Consider the following 21,172-nt stretch of genomic DNA (forward strand, 5'->3'; position numbering starts at 1 on the left):
GGAGGAGCTATTACTGCAGAGCAAGGTAAAGAAGCAGGTTTGAAGGTGCTCCTGAGCCAGCAAGAGTCTAAGACAGGGGTCTCTGCAGGGTGCCTTGTCAATAATGGTAGGTTTAAAAACCATATATTTTTTTTTAATTTTCGAATTCCACGTGTAAGTACACTCGATTTTGCCAAACCCTGTCTCCCTCCAACTCTTCCCGAGTTCCCCCAACACCCTCTCTCAAATCATAATGTCTTCTTTCAAAATTATCCTTTCATTCACACACACACACACACACACACACACACACACACACACACACACACACACACACAGTTTCTGCATCCAGTTAGTGTTGCCTGGGTGTTCATATATTTAGGGATCATCTCCCCCAGTCCTGTTTTCTCCACCTCTCAGCAGTCATTGACTCGGCCTGTTCATCTGTAGGCTCTTCGTCTAGGGTTGCTTGTGAAATTTTCCTCCATTCATTTTGGCATGTCGCCTGAGATGTTCTCATGCCGGTCTTATACAAGTAGCCATGTTTTTGAGAGTTCACGGACATAACACCTTTGTCCGGATCTCACAGCAGACCCTGGGCCTCAGGCTTTTACGATCTTCCCAGCCCCTCTTCCAAAATGTTCCCCGAGTGTTGGGAGGTTGTATTATAAATGTCCCATGTGGGGATAAGCGCCTCATGGTCACTGATTCTCTGCATTTGGGTCAATTGATCTCTCTAACAGGTTCTGTTGGCTGCAAAGAGGAGATCTTGGATGAGAAGTGAGATCTGCATATATCTGTGGATAAAAGGATAATAAGCCTTTAGTTGCGAACTATATTCATTTAGCAACATGATACAGGTAGGTTCTGTAGGCCTGGGACCTCTCTAACCCATGGTTATAGGTTCTTGGCTGTGTTTACAGCATCAGGCATGAGATCTCTCCAGCTGAGCAGGTTTTAGGTCTAATGGTACAGCTGTCGGTTACTCCCAAGACACAGGTCCCGCTGTTGCACACTGAGGTTACCTTGCTGGTCCGGTCTTTGTCGTGGTTCTTAGGCTTTACAGCTGGGGAAGGCTGATGATAACCTTTACCCTTGGCAGCTGGACTAGCGTCTTCTGACACTCTTAAGTGTTAGTGCTCACATGGGAGGCTTCAATGCCAGCGCCAGCTGATTTCTCCAAGTCGGTGACCAAAATGTCCAATGTCTTCAGAAATAGAGACTTTCATTCCTGATACAGCAGGTACCCAAGATTAGGATAATAATCTTCATTGTTCTTGGGGGGGGGGGTCTCTCTGACCATGTTTTTTAAAAAACTAGCTGTGTCTTGTGCATATCTGCATTAAAACAGAAATAATTCTAGAATATTCTATGTCCAGGTATGGACAACGTCAGAAAGCATAGTAAAGCGTGCGTGCGTGCGTGAGTGCGTGTGTGTGTTGGGTGTGAATAGAAGAGATATTCAATAGGATGATGTTCTAATCACGTCACAGTCCATAACTGAGGGAAGTCAGGGCAGGAAATCAAGCAGTAACTTGAAGCAGATCTATGGAGGAAGGCAGCTTACTAGCCACTCCCAGGCTTATGCTTGCCTATCTTTCTTATAAAGCCCAGGAACTCCCGCCTAGGAATGGTGCCACCCACAATGGACTGGGCCCTTCTTTACCATCGAGATAATCCCCCGCCCCCAGACATGCCCACCAGGCCATTCTGATCTGGGCAATCCTTCATTTAAGACTTAGGTGGCTGTAGGCCTGTCAAGTTGACAGATAAATCTATTTTCCTTGGGGTCTGATGATCAATTTTCTAAGCACTCCTACATATGTCACTTACTGCTTCATGTGTTGCTAGGTGCCCAAGCAGTTCTGGTGTCTCTCTGCGTGACTGAGCTGAGATGTGCTTTCCATCACGTGTACCCATGGTCTTACGTCCCAGATCAAGGCCTCCTGTCTCACAGTCTAGTTCTCAAGACAGGTAGTGTCTTGCTTGGAGGCATTTCTTCTCCAGACTAAATATTCTCAGCCTTCTATAATCAAAGTCCCCTCCCTTCAGCAGTCCCTGCTGGGAGCTTTCACTTCCATGATGGATTTGCTATTGATACGTGTCTGAAGGGAGCCGGGATCAGACACTCCTTTGAGACACCTTAGTATGGTCTAACGTCAAAAGCGTCCCTCTCTAGGAAAAGCTGTATCTAGGGTGGGGTTTTAACATTCCCAGTGCCCAGAGCCCTGCCTTTTATTGTATGAAGGGTGGTCTGGAGAGCTAGAAGTTTGACCTGCTCTCTCTGGACCCAGCAGACAAGACTGGATCTGGGGGTGGAGGAAGAGTCCTGTGTCAGCTTGAAATAAAGATGCTTTTAAGGAGCAAGTGGAAGACACCTCGGTGACATGCTCTGGATGGAGGGGGCCTGGGGAAGGTGGAGAACTGTGCAAGGCGCTGCTCAGCTAGTCCTGAGTGCCGATCTGCAGCACTCTCCCACAGTGTGGCTTCCAAGGCGCCTCCTAACCCTGGACTCTGGGGGCATTCATCCTCTCAGGAAGCTATGGATCCACACCAGCCACCACTCTCGCTGCGCAGGACTCACGCTTTATATAAATAGTGTGGGTGGAGATAATATATATTCTTTTTTTTTTTTTTTTTTGCACACATGGAGCTGAGGCGATGGCCGAGCAGTTAGACGTTTGCTGCTCTTACTTGGGGCCTAAGTTAGGCTCTCACACCAGGCAGTTTACAACCACCTGTAACTCCAGCTCTAGTGAAAGGACTCTGGTGGGGGCACTCACATTCACAGACACACCTACATACATGTGATTAAAGTTTAAATGTCATGAAACGTACCATCTTAACAATTTCCAGTGTACAGTTCAGTGGTATTCAGTACATTCAGCCGGTTGTGTAGCCTTCACTTCCTGGTAAGAGCTCAGACTCCTAGCCAATAGGCTACCAGGGAGGCCAAGTCTCACAGCTCTAGGCAACCTCCTAGAAGCCAAGCCCACACATTCCCCCTTTCGTGAACGCCTCATTTCACTTAGTGTGATATTTTTGAGATTCATCCGTGTTATAGCCTGTGTCAATTTCCTTCTCTTTTAAGACTGAAGAGCTTCCCCTTGTCTATATATGTGTAGAGCCAGCCCATCTTGTTCATTTCCTTGTCCATTGATGGGCAACTGGTGCAGCTACAAACATTCGAATAGGGACGTCAGTGGGAGGAGACCTGCTTCCCACTGTTTAGGGGACTGCACGGTAATACACACTTAGTTGTTTGCTTTTTGAAAAGACTTGTGTGTGTGTGTGTGTGTGTGTGTCTATATGTGTCTGTGTGCATGTGTGTGTATCTGCGTTTGTATTTGCATGCATGTTTATGTGCACGTGCACATGTGTGTATGTGTGTGGGGGGGTCTGTGTGTGTGTGTGTTTGTGTGTATGGTTGTGTACTTGTGTATGTGCATGAACATGGGAGTCCGAGGATGACTTCATTTGTCATGACTCAGAGGACATCTACGCTGGTGTTTTTGAGACAGGCTCTCAGGAGCTTGGGATCGGGGCTACACTGGCTGGTCAGTGAGTCCCAGGGATCTGTCTGTCCCTGTCTTCCCAGTGCCAGGATTAAAGGTGTGCACTACCATGCCGGTCACTTTCTACATGGATTCTGGGAACTCAAACTTGGGTCCTCATGCTTGCAAGGTAAGCCCTTCAGCAGCTGAGCCATCTTCCAGCCCAATAGTTTGTCATGACTGAAAACGTAATTTGCAAACACCCCTCCGTTCGGCGCGTTGTCTTCCAGTGCTGTTGTCGCGTCTTTTGCCACATGGAAGAAGTGCTGTCCTTGATGAAGTGCAGGCTCTTTTCTTTCCCTCCCTTTCCTTTGGTCTGATATCAAATAACGCACTGCCCAGTCCAATGGTACAAAGCTCTCCCTCTGGGACTGCTTCTGACATTTGGACATTTGATCCATCTTGAGTTACCTTTCACATACAGGGTCAGGTAAGTACGTGTCTCACTTTATCCTGTCACAAGTGGACATAACACCATTTGTGAAAAGGGCTCTTAGGGTGCTTAGCTGGCATGGCACCCTCTCTGACAACCATTTGAGAGGGTTTCTTTCAGGGCCCTCTAGTCTACGGGTATAAACGTCTTCGTGCCAGGTAAGGAAGCCACGCTGTTTCAATCACTCTTTGTAAGAAGTCCAGAAGTCTGGAAACCTGAGGCCTTCATATTTGTTCATTTTCGATCGATTTGGTCAGGTCTCCTGTGTTTGAGAATGAGGTAGCTAACGCTTGCCGTGCACGTGACCTCTCACCCGTGAGGTTATGACGTGGGTGGAGAGAGAAGAGAGATAAACAAAAGTGAAGGAGATAGAGGCAGGCTGCTTTAAAATAAGTCATGGGCTGAGGGGTTGGTAAGATAGCTCAGCAGTGAAGGGAGCTTACTGCAAGATCATGCAGACCAGAGTTCAGAATCCGGCATCCAGGTAACAAGCCAGAGGTCCAATTAATACATACAACTCCAGCTCAGAGGATCCAGGACCCTCTTTTAGCCTCTGCACGTGCATAGGCATGTATATCCAAGCACACACATGTGGTGCATACACATGTGGCACACACACATAAATAAATAATAAATAAATAAATATTTTTCTTTTAAGGTTGTGAGTTGAGTCTTTGTTTCATTGATTAATAAAGTTGGGAAAGTAATTTTCCCAAAGTAGAGGAGAGCACGGTGTCTCAATGGGCCATCCTTACCTCTTGTTTCCTCCTCTCTCACTTTGGATCCTGTCAGCTCAGAGTCAACCCTGATGAAGTTTCATTCACAGACACTGGGGTAGAATGAGCAGACAGGACCTCTGGCCTCATGGAGTTTGCACCTAGAAGGGCAGACAAATGTCACACACTTCCATGAGTCTGTATGGGCACCAGGGATACACAGGGTGATGACTTAATTGGAGAGAGGTGTTGACTTCCGGAGGGAGTGACATTCTAGGTGGAGTCATGAAAGAAGAGTGGGCAGGGACCTTGTGTCACAGTTACTTTCTCACTGCTGTCACAGAACGCCATGATCAAAGCAACTTACAAAAGAAAGTGATTAATTTGGCTCACTTTTTCAGAGGAGAGAGAGAGTCCATGAGGGCAGAACAAAGGTGTGGCAGCAGAACCAGCTGAGAGCTCACCTCTGGGAGGAAGCAAGGGCCCGATGGGAGTGGGGCAAACCTTCGGAAACTCTAAGCCTATCCCCCAGTGTCAACAGTCCTTCCAAAAGGCCACACCTCCTAATCCTCCCCAAACAGTTTCACCAGTCAAGGATCAAGTATTCAAACATATGTACCTGTGAGGGGTCCATTCTCATTCAAACCAGCATACCCTGTGAAGCAGGCTGGATGAGTGTTCCTGGTTGGCAGAGGAGAACAGAATGAGCTAAAAAACCTCATAGCAGAGGAACAAAATCTACTCTTGGAGCCAAAATGAAACAGCGGCCAAATGAAAATTGCCTTCAAATGACTGCTCCCACTCTAAATGTCACCAGGGTGTGTATAGGAATTCACTAGTGTTGCTGTATGTGTGATCTAAAATGGAAACTCACCCTTGCTACAATTCAGATGAGTGGCTCAGAGAGGTTCAGTCACACTTACCCAGGTCCCCACACCCTACTTGGCCCCACAGGAGTGACCTGATAAGTTACAATTTAGTAACTATGTTCCAAGTCTTTTCCAGCTGATGCAGTCTTAGTTGACACCACGCTCCTTTTAACCCCATGGATGCCTCATAATTTATGGCCTTAACGATGATCCCTGGAGATACTGAGTACGTAAAGAGTGCTTTAAATTCAGCTACTTCTGGCTGTCAACTTAGCGGAACACTATACAACTATTATAATGATGATTTTTGAGGGGCTAAACAAAAAACCTGCAAAACTTGGGAAAATCCCGACAGTATAATACTAAGTGAAGAAAGAACCACGTGTAGAATACTGCCCACTTTAAAGCTGGGTCTTGTCTCGTTCGTGGATGTGATTTAGACAGTTCTCCACAGACATGCCCACAGGCCAGCCTGAGCTAATCCCACACTGAGACTCTCTTCCTGGGTGATTCTAGATTGTGGGAAAACCAGGTATGGCGAATGGTCAAAGTGAAGTTTTACTTTGACTGGATACTTTATTTTTTCTTGGAGACAAAACGTAAATAAATAAATACAAGTACTCCCAAGCTTGGCTAATAGTATTTCAGAATCCACAACAAAAACAAACAGAAACAAAACAAAAATCCCAACCAACCACATGATTAAAACAAGGTTGAGAAAAGTCGCGCTTAACTAGAACATCCTCGAATCAAACCTGAAAAGTCTCCTGCAATCAGAGAGGGAAGACACGGTGGCGCAATAGAACGCTCATGTGACAGGCACGAAGCCCTGACTGAGATCCAGCCTCCCACCACATCCCATTAAACCAGGAAAGGTCATTCTAGTCTACTCCTTGCGTTCAAGGTCATCCTGTGGTACATGAAATCCTATCTGTAAGTAAGTAAGCAAGCAAACAAATAAATACATTGAAGTAAAAGATTGGGGCTGGTGGAATGACACAGCAGGAAAATGCACTGGCCGCCAAGCTTGCTGGATCCCCAGGACTCATGTGGGGCAAAAAGAAAACTGAGTGCCAGAAGATTCTCTTAGATGGCCACGGGGTTCGCGTTTGTGCATGGACTAATGAATCTTGTTTACATTGATATTACTTTTATTTAAAATTACTCTATATGTTGTTATTTGTTTCCTTGAGGTGCTGGAATTTGGTTTCTAATTCTGATTAAGACTTCTATACAGTTAAGAAAAAAGGAAAAACTGCCCTCAGTAGGTGTACCCCTGAATGGAGTTAAATAAACCCACCTACACCGCACTTCACCAGGAGCTCTCATTGCGCAAGTCAGAAACTCTGCTCAGCCAATAGCTCACCTTCTGCCCTTCCCCCAGTCCCTGGCCATCCCCGGTTCTACTCTTTCTGTGAACTTGGCAATCTTCAGTGGACTCAGACAGCATTTGTCTTTTATTGACTGGCTCGTTCTGTTCAGCATCTTGTAATTCATCCACTCTGACAATGTTTTCGAATTTCCTTCCTTTGTAAGGCTGGATACTATTCCACTGCACCTCTACAGGACATATGGTTTGTCTGTAGCCCGCGGCACATCTGGGTCATTGTGAATAGTGATACTTTATCGGAGCTCTTCACATCTGTCTTCTACCTAGGTTTATGTGTTTCGGGAATCTTTCTGGGGGAAGCACTCCCACACCAATGAGAGTGGAAGAGAGGGCTGTCCCTGATGGGATAGAAGCCAGGGCAGCTCCTGAAAGGCTTAGATATTGGCTCCAGTTTGTATTCTCATTTTATACTCTAAAACCACAAGGTTCGCTTGGCAAGCAAGATTTTTACAAAAGCAGACAGCAGCAGGTCGTTAAGGGCAATGACCCATTGTTTGAGCTATTTCTCCAGGTCTTCCTGTGCCAGGTAGCAAGTGAAGTCAAGCTCGGAAGTGAGCAGGGCAAGCTTGATACCCTGTCTCAAACAAACAAACACATAAACAAGCCTTTTGTTTTCCCAATAAAATTCATCTTAGGCTAATCTGTCCTCTGCTCATCGTATATCCAGAGACAATTTTGTCATTTAGCAACTGGGTTTCAGTGCTTTGGGACAGGTAATTCAGCTGGTTCAAAACTGATATTTAATTTTATACTGTTTATGAGTTAAGATACTGCTAAACAAAGCAATCCTGTAAACAAAATTATATAGAGAAGGTGAAGAACGTTAAGACTGTCTTGGGGGGACAAAGCACATTCAAGGATATTGGCAGTTTCATCTGCATGTAATCGATGTACTAATTATAGACAAATTCATCTACTAATTAGAGCAACATTGTTACAGCTTCCACTTATACACATTGGTTCACAAAAAAAGAGCTCAGAATTAGCAAAGTTACATTTCTTTTCTTTCACAATTTAGGTATGCAAACTGTCTTACTTTTCCTACCAGATTCTATAAGCATTATTGAATGAACTGCTATGAAGTAGATTGTTCCCAATAACAATGGGGTAAGTCCTTCCTTGCAGCAAAAGCTTTACTGAGGCCCTACTATGTGCGGGCATTGCATGAGGCACTGAATGATGTAGAACCGTGGACTTGAGAAATAAGAAGGATGCCCCCACACAACTAATCGTGATACCAACAATCTACCCTGGTGCTCATATGGATAGAACTATGGACAAAGGGTACCTGCCGGCCCGAGGGATGAAGTAGATTGCAGTCCTAGAACTTCATTAATGACAGTTAATGGGACCACTTCATCCCCACAGAGGCTGAACCCTGTCCTGATTCTTTGGCAGATGGGAGACAGAGCAATGGAGTGGCAACAGTCAAATGAGTGAGATCATTTCAGATGACAAAAAGAACAAACTATGCCAAGAGCCAAACTCTGGCCTATGGTGGTGCAAGTTGGGAGCTCATTTCAGGTTCTGGGGGCAAGGTCAGGACTGGTCTAAGTGTTTGAGAAAGTGATATTGGCTCTGATACCAGCAGCATAAGGAGCCAATGGTGTGAACCCTCTGAGGCAGTCTCTCAGGGAACAGAAGAGGAATGTTAAGGAGCAGCAGGTTCTAGGACACCAAGGCAGCTATTACTAGAGCACAGTAAGAAAAAGGACAAGCTGGGTATGATCAGTAAGCCTGTAACTCAGGCTGAGGCAGGAGGATCACTGTGAGTTTGAGGCTCATTTGCCTCATGCCCACCACAAATGTTGACAGTTTGTGGGTGTGAGGCTTGTTTGTGTGTGTGTGTGTGTGTGTGTGTGTGTGTGTGTACACATTACTTCTTTGGGAAATACTCTCCCTGTCAAGGTTAATACTCCATGATAATCAGAGTCTGGGAGGTGAGAATGTGTCTGTATCTCACCAAAATGGTAAACGCTGAGACTTTCAAGACACCCATCAAGGCTGTGGGAAAGAACTCTAAAAACATGAGTAATTTCTCAACTATGCAAAATATAAGGATGAAATATGAATTGTATAAGGAGCTTCACAGATCTAAAGGAACAGAGGCAGCTGCACTATGAGCCAGCTTGTCAGAAAGATACAAAGACAGGCAGATTCCTGAGTTCAAGGAAGGTCAGCCTGGGACAGAAGACATTTAGGTCCAGGCCCAGACACGGTAGAAATGGTGACTTCAGGGCAGGGTCCCACCCAGCCAGCTTATTGTCTGTGCTTAACAGAAGCAGGCAAGATCCCTGAATTCTTTTGCAATGTTAAAAAGAAAAGATGTGCTTGCTATCTCTTTCTAAGAATCAAAGGACTGGAATCATGGGATATTCATGGGATTATCAAAAGGGGGCTTGGTGTAATTGATAAGTTAAAAAAAAAAGACTGGGCTTTTGATCTGCAAGAGATGAGCTATCCAGAGAATTTTCAGAATTGCAAGAGAAAGCTGCCCCAAGAGAACTGCCTAGAAAGCTGTCTCAGGAAGGACATAGGTCATCAGTTTGTATCTGGGATTTGACTTTGGGATGTTTGTTTTACTGCTCTCAAACCCTCCTTCTCTCGGAAGTCCTCTCCAAGCTGGGCTGGTCCTTGGCAGAAAGAAAGAAAGAAAGAAAGAAAGAAAGAAAGAAAGAAAGAAAGAAAGAAAGAAAGAAAGAAAGAAAGAAAGAGAGAAAGGGAAGGGCAGAAGGAAGAGAGGAAAGGTAAGAGGATTATGTGTGCCTGATGATACCAGGGATCCGGGTGTTGGGTCAGCTGTGTGGCACGCTCCACTCTGTATCTAAGAGCATTTCATTCACTACGTTGCCGTACCCAAACTACTGTCATGGTTTTGGTTTGGGTCATCAAAATGCATCCTCATAACTTTCTAGAGAATGAAAGGTCAAGGGAAAGAGATAAAGCCTGCCCACCCTGATGAAGAGCAGGTGCAGCAATGCAAGAGCCACCCCAATCAAGATCCTTTGTCTCTGTGTCTCCACCCCCTTTCTAAGTCCCGTAGTTCTCAGGGCAGGCTTTTCACCTAGAGAGTCCCTAGGAACCCACTTTCAGTGCAGAGCCCACTTTCAGCCCTGGAGATTCTTACTTGTCAGGGCGGTAGTGACACTGATCACATTGTTTCTTTGATTAACATACACAGGTGACAGTGTTAGGCTCTGAGCAAACTGTGCTGATGGAGCCAGGTGGTTTGTTTTGTTTTGTGTGATGGCTTCTCAGTATGTAGCCCTGGCTGTCCTTGAACTCATATATAGACTGGGCTGGCTTCAAACTCATGGAGATCCACCTGACTCAACTTCCAGAGTGCTGGGATTAAAGGTGTGGGCCTCCAGGGAAAATATTATACAGGGGTGTTATACATACAAGGAGGGCATCACACAGGGGTACACAAACAGGAAGGGTATTATACAGAAAGGAGGGAGGGAGGAGTGAGTGCCTCTATTTGTCCTGTGCACTCTCCACAATGGTAGGGCTCGGATGCCCTACACAACTAACCATGACACCAAATGGAGGCAATCGGGTCTGGTACTGGTGTGGTGCTGGCTGGGTAGTGCTGTGGTTAAAGCACACCGAGGCCCTAAAATTCCACTCATGACAGTTTGTGGGACCCCTTTCCCCCGTCACCTGGATGTTATGAGGTACATCAGGAGTGCAGGAGAGAGCCTCAGAGAAACCAGCCAGGCTGGAGAGAGGACCACAGAGCAGCGAGGGGAGCTCTGAGAGGGGTTCCTCTCTCCTGTCTCTGTCCCTACACCGTTGTCCCTAAGTGTTTCCTCTCAGCCTTTTTTTCTTTTCCTGGATGTGAGGACGAGCTACAAACCAAAATCCAAAGATTCTCATTTCTCAAATACCTACTTATCATTTCAGTCTCCGCCTCCATTCAGAGGTACAGAGCACATCTGGGGTATTGAACTTGAGATGGGAAGGAAGTGGCTAAATATGAGAGAATTACAGGTGGTGTGCGGTTGCTCTGCCTTCTCTTACAAAACAAATGCTGAACTCAACAAAAAGACCAGTCGGAGGTGCGGGGTGTGGATATGCTGTACCAAGAGGTTTGAGGATTGTGCGAGCACGCGTCATTAGTGGGCGGGGCTGGACAGTCAGCTTCCACTTCCGGTAGTAGATAGTAGCGCTGTGCTGTGCTGATGGGCTAGGTGAAAAGTGACGACCTCATCAATCTTCTATTTTTCTAGCTGTTTCCAACCTCACCACTACTACTGTTGGCCTTCTTATTTGGCCTCTGCATTTAGAAGAAGACACCAAGGCACTTGACATTTAAAATTTATCAGCAAAGCTTAAAAAAAAATCTAATGTGAATTAAACGGGATTTTTAATCCCCTCAACTGTTGCCATCAGTATAATCACTAACAGAATGAAATCAGAATCAGTGGAGGAAAATATTAATCATGCATTTGCATGTATTAAATATAATTCGGAAGAGAGCAGGTTGCATGCTCCTAGGTGGTGGTAGCATGTGTGAGCCTGGCGGCTGCGGGATGCAGGAGGAGGAAGGTGACGCTCCAGGGTGCCTGTCCCTTCCCACCAGTGCCCTGCTATTGTGTTTGCATAGCCTGCCTAGGCCTAGGCTGTTCCTGGGAAGTGAAGCAGAGAGCTGGAGAGGCCATGTGACTTCCCCGGGCTCATGCAGGAGCTTGGGGAAACTGTAAATATCCGTTTAAGAAATGGAGTGTGTGTCAGAATGAATCCCTCTGGGTTGTCAGGCCATCTACAAACTACCGGTCTGATCCTCTGCTGGGGTGGGGTCGAAAGCAGCTGCCTCTCAGGCCTAGCATTGGTCCCAATGGTGTTTGTTTGTTTGTTTGTTTGTTTGAAGACAAGGACTCTGTAACCCAGGCTGTCCTGGAACTTACTCTGCAGATCAGATTGGCCTTGAACTCACTTGCTTACTTCAGGCTCCAGAGTGAAGATGGGATTACAGTTGGTTGGGGGGGGGGGGTACACCACAGTCTCTTCCCAGGAGTTCAGAATGAGATTGTTAGGTTAAACCAGGCCCCCTAAGGACAACTTGACCTGAATGAGAATAACATCAATGGATGTGTTAATGTAGACGGGGACCGGAGAGGGGAGCTCAGGAGATCTCAGCCCTAGACAAAGAACTTCAGGCAACTAAGGAACTCTGACAGAGAGAGAGAGAGAGAGAGAGAGAGAGAGAGAGAGAGAGAGAGAGAGAGAGAGAGAGAATTTATCTATCCCAAGGGCACAACTAGTTACCTAATACCACGTGGTCAGCCCTAAAAACATATGCACAGAAATACCATTATACAGACTGAGCAGGTTGTAGTTAATGTGTTTAGGAACACACACACACACACACACACACACACACACACACACACACACTTATTAAGAACAGTAACATTTTACAAAGAGGCCATGAATTTGAAAAATAGTATGGTGAGATTACACAGGGAAGATTGGAAAGAGGAAAGGGGAAGGTCGGGGGCCATAGTAAGTATAGTCTCAAAAAAAAGTGTTTCATTATTTTAAAATAAAATATCATTAGTTTGCAGCATGCGTGTATCTTCTATGAAACTCTGGAAAAGTTCTTTATACTTCGGTTCTACTTCTTCATCATTAAGGCAAAGATAACAATGGTCCCTGTGAGAAGTCAGCCGACTAATGAGTAGAAAGCCCTCAAACTCATGCCTTATTCACAGCTATTTAACGCGCATTTCCCTCTGGAGTGTAGCCCCTGCACATGGTGCTGGGTTTCAGAAGGACATTCACGTGTAAGTGCAGCATGTACTTCCAACGCATGCTCCGTTTGACCTCCCCCTTTCTCTCCTTTGCCTTCCCATTCATCCCCTTCAAAGCCCATTTAGTTTCTGTTTTCAGGCCATGTATGTGGCAAATGGACGATTTTATGGAGCTATATAAAATCTGGGATCCACAATGAGACAAAGCATGTAATATTCGTCTTTCCATGCCTGAGTGGATGATGATAACCTCCACCTGCGTCCATTTTCCTTCCAATGTTGCAACTTCCTTCTTTCCAGTGTGTTTGCCACTGTAGAGGCCATGGGACCTGGAAGAATGGAGCCGATAAATGAGGAGGGCTAAGGTCTCATGCAACGACCAACTTTATTCAGAGCTCCGGACAATTTATACTCTGAGGGTTAAGAAGAATCATATGAATAAAGTTCTCATGAGTTTCGAGCTGTATAAAAATCACAAGGACAGGCCCCATATATAGTTTTCTATAGAGGACCATAAAGGATAGTCTAAACACTTAATTTAAGAGCAACTGCAAGCACTAATGAGTAATCTGAAGTACACTCGCTCCTACCCACTACACCTGGGAGGAGCCCAAAAACACATCCCAAGAATAACTCCATGTTTTAAAGAAACAGGTGACAAGACTCGGGTTTTCTCACAAAGAATTCTCCTCATAGGCCTCCATTCTTCTACGGTGTTCTGACAATGATCAAAAAGAAATTCCATCGCTTGTGGATAATGGATACATTTTCTGTATCCCTTTCACTGTTGATGGACACATACCTCAGTTCTGTAGGTAGCTGTTGGGAATGGTGTGGCAATCAGCACTGATACACTGTGATACATTGACTTAGAATCTTTCCGGTAAATACCTCGGAGGACACCGCTGGGTCTTTTGATAACTCTCACTTAAACATTTTTAAAGATAGGGTCTCATCTTGTAGCTCTGGTTGACCTGGAACTCTCTCTATAGATCACAGTGGCCTTGAACTCTCACAGAGATCCACTTGGAACTGTAGTGTCCATGTGGTTTCTCTTTGAAAAGTATATTATCCAGGCTACCTCATCTATACCTGTGGCTCCAACTTCCAAGGGTCTGAAATTTTTCTCTCCAGACTCGGAGTCTGTCTTCTAAAATCAACTTGCTTCGCAGCCAGACCTTAGAGTACTTCCAACTGCACAGGTCTGAAGAGAACCCAGTACTCCCCCACAGACACATTATTCCTTCTCTAACCCCTCATAAGTAAAAGCCTCCGCTTGATCCCGGTCGCTCAAACCAGGTGATTGGAAACCAATCTCCTCTCCTCACCTCACCCCGCCTTTCCTGCCTCCCCCCCACCCCCCACTCAACAACTCAAGTCAGACCCATTTCTTTCTCTTAGCAATTGCTTCCTGCCCAGAGTTACAGTTTCTCCAATCTTGTCCTAGCCCATGGTCCGTCCAAGGGATCTGTTGAAATCAAGAATCTGAGCACTTCTTTCTTCCCTCTAAACTTTCACCCAGGCTTGCAGTGAGATCTGATTTCACTGACCTATCTTGACCTGTCATGACTGTGTGTTGCTATTTCTTATCAATTGTAACCTCGTGGATAGAGTGTCCTAAGACTCAAGCTGTTCACCAACCAATTATACAAGCCTCTAAAAGACAGCGGGATGCTGGGGAGTACCTTGTGGAGTTCATGTACCTATTAAATGATGGACAGAATCTGGGATGCTGTCTAAGTGTGTTCCGCTCCCAGTGTAGCCCATTGTTAGATCAAATATCAAATAGAACATATTCATGAGTTGGTCCTTTTGGGCTGGTTGCTAGTTTGTTGTTGCTGCCCTGAATTCCTGTAGGTAAAGCACCCAGTCTCGTGCTTTAACCATCCCTCAGCTGACAGCCTTCCCTCAGCTGACAGTCATCTCATCCCTCAGCTGACAGTCTCCCTCAGCTGACAGTGATACAGTTTAGTCTCCGAATCAACCTAGAATTATTGAGGAGGATCCCTTTGCTGTTAGCACTTTCTGGATGCAGCCTGTATTTTTTTTTCCCATAGCCCTTTGATTTCATGGGCTTGAAACTGGCCTCCTTAACTCAAACTGTTCCTACCCTGTTACTCAGTCTCCCACCTTCTGTGCCTTCCTCTTGGCTTCCTTAGGTCTTTTCCTGAGGCTGATAAAATGACTGTTCTAAAGTTACAACCAGAACCTCCCTAAGGCATACCTATTCACAGATAACTGTCAAAATTCCTATTCTGGTTTCTTCTCTGCTTTACTTCTCTCCACACTCCTTCCCAGTGTCTAATATGCTGTGTCTCACTGCGCTCATTGAGCTCATCAGCTCACAGACTGATTATCTCCCTTCATTAAAATGTAAGCTTACATAAGGAAGAGGAAGAAGAAGAGGAGGAAGAAAAGGAGGAGGAAGAGAGAAAAAGGATTTCATTCTCCCGGTACCTCTGCAGTGGTGGGAACAATATTGGGTAAAATTCCACTGAGCTGTGGAATGGATGGATGGATGGATGGATGGATGAACAAATACACCCTTTTGAAATTTCTTCCAGATCTTGTGCTGTGTCTTCCATTAGGAAGTCAGATTTTGCATGGTTAATGTAAGGCGTCAACTTCGCAGGACCCAAAATCACCCTGCAGGCCCGCCTGTGAGAATGAGACGGTCTATGAGAAGGCCTCTCCGGTGCACACAGTGACTGACTGTAGTGTGGTTGCAGTGCTAAGATAAAATGAAATCAGTAAGGTGAGAAGAAGAGGCTGCGACAGAGCAATTGTGAGCCAGGGTCGTCCTGTCTAAATACCAAACAGACGAAGAATCCGTAAGTAACAAAATGGCCGAAATAAATGGAAACTTTCTCACACAGCAGGGTGTTATTCGTCAGCTAAAGGGAGTAACCTTCAAATGTGGAACACACAGATCTCAAAATGAGGTTGAACACTGAGGAGAAAAGAACTATGGAGAGCTAAGTCCGAGGACCTCGCTGCCTCCTGCGTTCCTTCCATTCCCCATCCTGTTACAGGTTTGTGCAGCCCTGCCCAGCAATTCGAGTAGCTTGTGACCTGGGAGAGGTCTAACCTCCCAGCAGATGGGCGTGCGTTACCTCTATGGTCCCACCTCCTGGCCATAACCTTTGATTCATGAATGGTGACAATAACTGTTTAGACCATGAGAAATGAGGGGTTTTTATCTTTTTCTCTTTTTAGAGTAATTCCTGAGTGGTTCCCTCTCTCCTTGCACATGGTCAACAAAGAGAGTGATCCTAAGGTTGTTGGCTGCTGTAAGGAGAAGCTTCCAGTAAATAAAGACGTCATGACGGAAGAAGGAGGCAGGTGTTAAGATGACGTCTTTGATGACGCAGGTGAACTGGTACATCCATGAATCCTGGACTGGTCCTTGCCACTGAGCTTTTCAGCTATAGACACTCATGGCCTTCTCCAAGGGCAGGTTTAGAGTCAGGCTTTCCTTATTTCTGACTCAGAGGACACTAATTAACTGCATTATGCAAATTAAAGAGTACATATATTTGCTAGCTCTGTGGGCAGAGGAGGAGCATTGGGAAGTAGAGTCAGAAATGGAAGACATAACAGCCAATGTTTACCAAGTGCTTCCTGTGGGCCAGGGGAGCGCTATTGTAACACTCTGGATCCATTAACTCCTTGACTCTGTGCGACTATATTTCACAGTTTTTGCAGAGGCAGGAGCTAAAGCACAGAGTTCAAGTATCTTATCTTCTTCGGTCAACTGGCTAATACCCAGAAGTACTGGGGACTGAGCTCAAAGAGTGACTCCAGGGTCACTTGCCAGCCTTGTGTTCTCTTAACAGCTATACTAACGTGATTGTGATCGCAACTTGATCTGCTGTGTTTTCAAGAGTTGTTGCTATTTTCTTTATGTAGTCTCTCTCTCTCTCTCTCTCTCTCTCTCTCTCTCTCTCTCTTTCTGTCTCCCTCTCTCTGTCTCTCTGTCTCCCTCTGTCTCCCTCTCTCTGCCTCCCTCTCTCTGTCTCTCTGTCCGTCTGTCTGTCTCTCTGTCCGTCTGTCTGTCTCTCTGTCCGTCTGTCTGTCTCTCTCTCTCATTCTCTGTGTGTGTGTGTGTGTGTGTGTGTGTGTGTGTGTGTCCTGGCACACAAATGCAGTGATGGTCAAAAAACAACGTTTGTGAGTTGGGTCATTCCTTCTACTGTGAACTCCAGGGATTGAACTCAGGTCCTCTGGCTTTTACTGCAAGCACCTTTCTCACTGCGCCATCTCTCAGGCCCATTTTGCCATTGTGTTTCAGAGTAGAGCAAATGTAGTAAGAAGGTAATGACCATTTGCTCTGGCAGGGAGTCCACATATGATCGTTTTATTTCCCATCTTCTGTGTAATCTGTCCCATTTCCCAGTGGAAACACAAAACTGAAGGTGGTTCCTGGCACAAGGAGCTCTCTGCTACACACACACACACACACACACACACACACACACACAAAACGGACACTGTACAGGGAGCTGGAAGAAAGGTTGAAACAGTGCAGTGGGAACTAAGGGGAGGGAAAGATCCCATCTCCCTGGGGTGAATATAAATGGCTTAGTGGCAGCCCTGACATTAGAGGCTGAACCTGGAAATGGGGACCAAATGCAATTTGGACCTACAGCACTTGGATGGGGAACCAGACAGAGAAGTATGAAAAGACTGGGCAGGAGGAACTGAACACATCACACACGAGTGACAGAAATCATGCTGGAAGTCACCCGGAGCCTGATGGTGACAGGGTTTGTTCTCTCTATCCCAGTGATGGCCCTTCAGTGAACTGGCTGGTGCCTGTAGTTCCTGCCTCCCTTCCATTCTTGTGCCCACTTTCCCTCCACGAAGCTCTCATGAGGTGCACATCTGGCTGTTTTTATCGCGTCTCCAGATGTTACGTGGGTTCCTGCTGTGAATTACCTGCTTACCCAGCCATAGCCCTTTCCCAGCACCCTAAGGTGTCTCCAATGTAAACAGTCACATGTAACTCACCTCATCCACCTCAGAAGCCGCATTCGGATAGATCTGTGTGGACTCTATGCTGAGTGCCCAGCTTGCTCAGGGTCACCTGCCTGGAAATGGGTGAGATGTCCTGGGGCAGGCCACAATGGCTCCTGACAGCCGCAGGAGGGACACAGATGCAGGCTAGCCTGCAATTAGTGCCAGGAGCCCTTGGATCACTCTCCCTCCAGAGCCTGCCTCTCCGGCTGAGAGGCAGATAATGGACAATCACAGGAGATCCTTGATTATGGCTTGATTGAGCTGATGGGAGCTCCAGACGGCTAATGCAATTGTGGCTTCCAACCCATTCTGCGGAGGCCATTTCCATATGGCCAGGGAATTAAATAAAGCTGTCCCGAACACTTTGCTAGACTTGTGCCTCCACGACGGGGCCGGATACAATTTTCTGCTTGGAGTGACCTCAACAGAGACTATAGGGAGTGGTCATGACCCAGGAAGAGAAGGCCAGCTTCCTCCTAAATTACTGTCACATTTCCCCTTTAGGGCTCTTGACCTGCCTGGCATTCGCATTTTGCTCTCTTTCCTGGAGTCAGACACCTACTCTCTGTCCCCAACTTGCCAGTCGCCAGCCCAGCCCCAGGCTTTGGGTTATTCCAGAAGCAGTGGCTTCAGGAAGCAGAGGTCTGGACTGGACACACACACACTGCAGGGACATGGCTTACTAGTCTGTGGAGGTGGCACAGAAGCAAACAGGATTGCAGCAGCAGTCCCAGGAGAGGGACAACTGGCTATGCCTTTCCCTTTTCTAAACCTCAGGCTTTCCTCAACAATCCATGGGAGATTGAGTTGGGTAAGGGTTTTTAATGAAAGGAATTAAAACTATTACTTTCACCCATGAGAACAACGACGTCAGTTAAGTGAAGCTCATAGGTGACTTTCCTCCTGCCTCGAAATGTTGACGGAAGCTCAAAGATGGAGGCTGTTACTCACTACGTTGTAGAGGCTTCTGGAAAGGGCGCTGAACTGGCCTCCAGTCTACTCCCTCAAATCTCTCTTTGGGCGTACAGACAAGATGAACTCACCAGAAAAAGAGGATTTGGAAGAAGTGGAAGCTGCCAGCCCAGCGATGGAGACCTGTGCCTCTGTCCTTGATGCCATGGGCAGAGAGGCATGGCCTTTCCCCAAGCCAAATGACAGCATTCCTAAAACAGTCTCTCAGCACTTAGGGCACGTGCAACAGTCTACAAAGCAGTGAGCTTTCTGGGTAACAGCTGAGCTGGGGAAACTTTCAAGCTTTCTTAGTGGGGCCCACGAACAGAGCTTCCGGGGGAGTGCAGCATGAGGGCCCTGGGATGGAAATGAGTGGGGAAATCAGCGCCCCCAGAACCCTGGATGTAGGTGGAGGTTGGAGCGTTCAATCCTGTGACCAAAGGCAGGACCATGAATGAGCAGCCGGCAATCACCATGTCACCGTGGGATGTGGTAACTGTGTGTGAGGGAAGCTGATTTCCCGGAGGAGGGCGGGGTTAGGTGGGATGTGACAGGCAAAGGGAGTCCACTGGTGGGCGTTCTGGGGTGGGAGGACTGCAAGAGGTCAGGCAGAGGGCACAGGGCTCATATGAGGAGACTGTCTTGAGGAAAGGTACCAGAAGAAACCTTCTAGTGACAGCCAGCTTAGGAAGGCCTGCTGTATCAAGAGCATTGGTGCCTGCCAATATCGTTCAAGGGAAAATGGGTGAGTTAAAGGTTTCTATTCTTTCCCTCTAATTTCCACCCATTTCCCTTCTAGTCTAGAGTTGCTAAAACCACCAGAGGCATCAAACGGTAAGGAAAGAATAGTTAGACCACATCCCTTTCCCCTAGGCCCTGTAGACCACACCCTCTTCTCCATGCCCTGTAGACAAACCCAAGATGAGCAAAGGAAATTCACCTTGAACCACATACCACACTAGAAGTTTCAATTTGGGGTAGTTTTGAGTTAATAATCTTCATACTTTTAATATCTGAATCTCATGTTTGAAGGGTAGAATTTCTTCCGGAGTACGGCTGAGGAAAGAAACCCCGAATCTTGCCTGTGAGAGTATCAGAGGCCAGGGAGGGAAAATCAGAGGAGACCGGACACATTCAGAGTGGTGTGGCTGTAGACAAGGGAGGAGAAATCCGATTACGTGTGCGAACGCCGCCCGCCCGTGGTTAGAGAGAGAGAGATAAAGCCAGTTCCTGTTTCTACGCCATCCAGTTCACACTGTTGAATATGCAGTCCCTACCACAAATCGTCTGGTCCAACCTGTCACCATGTGCAGCTTGATGTGTGTTGGAAAGGAAAAAGGTGGAACACCGTGGGGTCACCCCTTCAGCTGGGCAGATGCTGTCTTGAAGGTGCATGGCACATTCGCTGGGCTTCATCAACCTTGGGTTTCCTTTGGGAGACTTAGAAGCCTCCATTCCCGCCCCCTGGCTCTATCATGGCGCACCTCCATCCGGCAGCGTTTGTATATCTGGTCCAGTCCCATCTGGACACCACACTACGAGCAGAGGTGCACCTCAAGTGCTTGGTCTAAATAAGTACTTGGCACATGCCCTTCATGACCATCTCAGTCTGGATCCTACCTCTGACTGGTCCACAGTGAGGTGCCTCAGTTTCCCCATCCTCCTTGAGTGTTTGTTGCCTGTTTTTTAAGTCCAGAAGTCTTCGGATAGCAACAGGGTCCTCTCTGTGTGTTTCCACACTGGGAATCATCTTGACAGCCAGTGATCAAGGATGCATTTCCTAGAGAATACGCTTGAAGTAGCAGTGAGGTTAGCTGACCTCAGTGCTGACCATGGGTCTGTTTGGTCTTGGGGTACAGTGCCAGGTCACCGAAGCAAGACTGGCAAAATAGGAAGAGCTGGGAGCGAGAATTGGGGAGGCAGCCCTTCCCTTCCCCCATCTCACTGAAGTCTTGGGTGGTGTGGATCTAGCATCACATCCCTGTTTTTTGGTCTGCATTTCATTGAGATCCTTGTCACTGGGAGACAGTGACATTAAAAACCAACTGGAGCTTTGTCTAAAGGGCTTTATGTCAGAAGACAGGGCTATTCAGAAAAAAAAAAAATGGAAACTTGGGCTGGAGAGTAAAGTATCTGTTTAACAACCAGGAATAGCTGAATTCAATTCTTGCAACCCACGGGGAAAAGCCAGGCACAGGGGCACATGCTTGTAATCCCAGTACTGAGGAGGCAGAGGCAGACGGATACCTGGAGATTGCTGGGCAAGCACTGTAGTCAAATCAACACACACACACACACACACACACACACACACACACACACACAAACACTTCACTAAGGAAGAAGAGGAGAAGGAGAGGAAGGAAAGGGGAGGGAGGAAGGGGAAGAAAAACCTGAAATTCCCCAAGGCTTAGGGAACAAGGCATGAGCCTGGGAGTCGAGGTCAAAGTCTGGCTAATGGGACAGTGTTGGTGCCAAGTTTCTAAGCATTGATCTACTACCTGA

At 46.6% G+C, this 21,172-nt stretch overlaps 1 long non-coding RNA gene across 1 annotated transcript; it reads right to left on the reverse strand.

Annotated features, from left to right (window-relative positions):
* Positions 1–254: 254 nt before the first annotated feature.
* LOC134487084 (uncharacterized) lies at positions 255–17,874 on the reverse strand. The gene is made up of 3 exons (XR_010066797.1): positions 17,708–17,874; positions 4,722–4,843; positions 255–776 (listed from the first exon to the last, which is right to left on the reverse strand). It is a non-coding gene; the product is annotated as an uncharacterized LOC134487084 (long non-coding RNA).
* Positions 17,875–21,172: the final 3,298 nt, after the last annotated feature.

The sequence above is a fragment of the Rattus norvegicus genome, chromosome 5 (genome assembly GCF_036323735.1).
Source record: "Rattus norvegicus strain BN/NHsdMcwi chromosome 5, GRCr8, whole genome shotgun sequence".
Classification (NCBI taxonomy): domain Eukaryota; kingdom Metazoa; phylum Chordata; class Mammalia; order Rodentia; family Muridae; genus Rattus; species Rattus norvegicus.